At 33.4% G+C, this 3,451-nt stretch overlaps 1 pseudogene; it reads right to left on the reverse strand.

Annotated features, from left to right (window-relative positions):
- Positions 1–1,329: 1,329 nt before the first annotated feature.
- LOC149230410 (histone H2A pseudogene) lies at positions 1,330–2,415 on the reverse strand (annotated as a pseudogene).
- Between the last annotated feature and the right edge of the window lie 1,036 nt (positions 2,416–3,451).

Consider the following 3,451-nt stretch of genomic DNA (forward strand, 5'->3'; position numbering starts at 1 on the left):
AATTTTACCCACACAAAGATTTTGGAAACCACCATTTTGTTAGGGCCGAATTCCAGGAACCAAAGTGTCATAAATAGTGCAACATTACCTTAAAACCATGGTCCCTCGTTCAATGCATATTCCTTATCACTTACCATATCAAATTTAACAACAAAGAATCCTTTAGAACAAAAATGGATGTCACAGTGTGCTATCTATATGGAGTATATCCATTGACAAAGGGCTTCCAGCTTGGGCCAAAACCCATTTAACTTGCATATCATTGCTTTAGATAAATAATCCTCATGTATTTCATTTAGCTCAAGTACAAAAATTGTTATTGCAAGGTCCTATGTTGTCTGCTTGACAATGTAGGGTCTAGAGATTGTAGCTTGCAGTTTTGTTTGTGCTTGCGGTTCATTGAGAAATTTAAAACACGCATTGAGCAATTTGGTACGATAAAACATAGTAAGTAGTTAAATAGTAACTTATTCTTTGCCTTTTTCATTATCACTACCATTGAATCAATTTCAAAGTAAAGCTAATTAACATTCTCATTGTATTTCATTTTCTTTCTTTTCTCAAATAAAAGTCATTTTACCTCTCTTCGTTTCCTAAAGCTAATTAACATTCTCATTGTATTTCATTTTCTTTCTTTTTTCAAATAAAGGTCATTTTACCTCTCTTCGTTTCCTATTGTTCCAATGATAAGAGTCTTCAAATGATGCAAAAGAATGTTTTGTGCTTGAGTGGCAACCACCACATGCATGTCCAAACTTTGGATGGTCCCATTGATTTTTGTAATTGCTGGTGAAAGGATTTTTGAAACTTTTGATTTCAAGTATGGCTTTAAAATATTTTATATAGTGTGGCAATTCCAATTAAATTTATGTTTTTAATGGAAATGATCAAAGAAATAAAAATAAATAAATAAAAAAATAAAAATAAAAAATAAAAAACAAAAAACAAAATTAATTAATAACAAAAAATCAAATCTATTACAATAATAAAGACAATAAAAATTACACTTATATAATAAAATAATAACCATGTTATCAAGTAACCCATAAATCTAATTATAAATAAATTTAAATCCAATAAACAAAAAAAAGGACAAAACTAGAATATATTCTCAATACCCACTAAATCTTAAAAAAACATAAACCTAACCATAGTTTTAAACCTAATAGAAAAAACTTTCCATATTCTACATGGATTAAAAATAATACATTACAATTTCAATATATAATTAATTATAAAAACTCCAATAATGCAACAAAATTAAGTATTTCAAAATAAAGAGATAACCTTCAACAAGTAAATATTTAAAAATGTTCGAATAAACTAATTAAAATTCACCAATAAGATGTACAAAATTGTTTAAAAAATAGTGTTTCCTTACACTTTAGGAAATGCCTTAACCACATTTAAGAAATTGCTTCACCACTTCCGTACATTTGTTTAAAGATTTGAATTTTTTTTATTGAACTCAACCCCACCAACACCAACAAGCAGTGCTAAATTTGGCTACTGCCAACTCTGCAAGTGCACAGATCTGACAATGTAAGCATTTCTTACAACAAAACAAAACAGTGGTTGAAAATATTAAAGATCAAACACAAATACAGCTTAAAAGTTAGCCGTGAATTCCAAAATAATTTGCCTCCAAACTTTTCCAGACTTCGGCTCAGATAGAGCAACTGTAGATGTCGAAATTTCAGACCTAAATCTGATAATTTTGGCCTATACTTTCAAAGATATCTAGAAATCTGCAGCAAGCCTTTACCCTAAATTATAATCAACAAACAACGCCCACAGAGCGATTAAACAAAATCTTTCCGACAGGAGGAGGTGGTGTTCATAAAACACCATTTATTGTTTTCAATTAGTTGAAAGAAGCCGAGGGTTGAAGAAATTTCACTTCTTGGGGGACTTTGGCGCAGAAGCCTTCTCCGTCTTCTCGGCGGTCTTCTTGGGGAGAAGAACCTGATGAATGTTTGGCAGCACTCCGCCACTGGCGATGGTCACTTTACCCAAAAGTTTCCCCAATTCGTCGTCGTTTCTCACCGCCAGCTGAATGTGACGGGGGATGATTCTGGTCTTCTTGTTGTCACGGGCAGCATTTCCGGCCAATTCCAACACTTCGGCGGCCAGATATTCAAGGACGGCGGCAACGTAGACGGCTGCGCCGCCTCCAACTCGCTTGGCATAGCGCCCTTTCTTGAGATACCTGGCAATCCTCCCCACCGGAAACTGCAGTCCGGCCTTCACAGTTTTGCTGACCGACTTCTTCCTGGAGCCTGCTCCTTTCCTTCCTCCTTTTCCACTGCCCTTTCCTGAACTCTCCATTTTCTTAATACCGCTCTTTTCTCCGGTTTGATACTACTAGATTGACGAAAACAAGATCACTTAGCCGAGAATACTGTGTAATGGTATGAGTAGAGGAGGGCTTAAATAGTAGGAAGGCCTGTTATAATTTAATAGATATGGGCGGGGAATCTATCGGACGGTTTGAATTTCACCCCAAGGAACGGCCACGATTACTCCTCACTCAATCCGCGGCATCCTTGAAGGACCAATCGCAATGATTTCACATGCGTGAATATTATAAGTTAATTTGGAAGATTAAGACACTCATATTTATAAAAGGACTTAAGAATCAAGCATCTTAAGTTAAGTGCCCTTAAAGATCCTAAAACAAAAAAGCATTGTTAACGTATGAAAAACTAAGGTGTGTGGGGATGATGGAATAAATTCAAGATTTGGGTTCAAGGGATTTATGAGCCAATCTAAAAGTTAGGGTTAGCCAAAGAAACCTCAAATAGTTTATTTGAAAATTATTTTATAACATTAAAATTGTGTAAAAATTAAATGAGATGAAGGAATTTAAAAATAATTAAGAAAAAAATTACGACAAAATTGGATTGTTCATGTAACAACAAATAAAGCTTGATATCCATCCTAGAAAATTGCTGAAAAATGCATCAAGTACTTCAATTTAGCTTCTCTAATGCACTTTTAAACAAGATCTAACCCTAAGGCATACATGGACAAGTCATTAAACCTTAAAATCACAAGATTTTGTTGTGATTTAACTGTAACTTACCTAAAACAAAAAGAAAAATTAATTTTCTATTCTAAAAGAATGCCACAAATGAGATAGACTAGTGTTTTCTCAATCTAGGGCATAGGCAATCTAGGATGAAAAATATTATATAGGGTTTATTTTGAGTGATTATATATCCAAACAAAACTAAGGTAATAAACTAAATCTCACTAGGTTTGTAATTTGGGGCCTTAATCTTCTAGATGATCAAGAGAAAGAAAAACCCATTTGTGTTCCTCAAATACTTAGAGAAAGGGTTTAGCTTAAGAAGGGACAATGAAGTAAATACCAATTAAACTAACTTAGCACAAGAACATTAATCCCATCAAACATAACACCAAAATAATTCAAATAACATAATACAAA

The sequence above is a fragment of the Pinus tabuliformis genome, chromosome J (genome assembly GCF_031772625.1).
Source record: "Pinus tabuliformis cultivar Carrire ecotype Pingquan chromosome J, CPIR1, whole genome shotgun sequence".
NCBI classification, from domain to species: Eukaryota; Viridiplantae; Streptophyta; class Pinopsida; order Pinales; family Pinaceae; genus Pinus; species Pinus tabuliformis.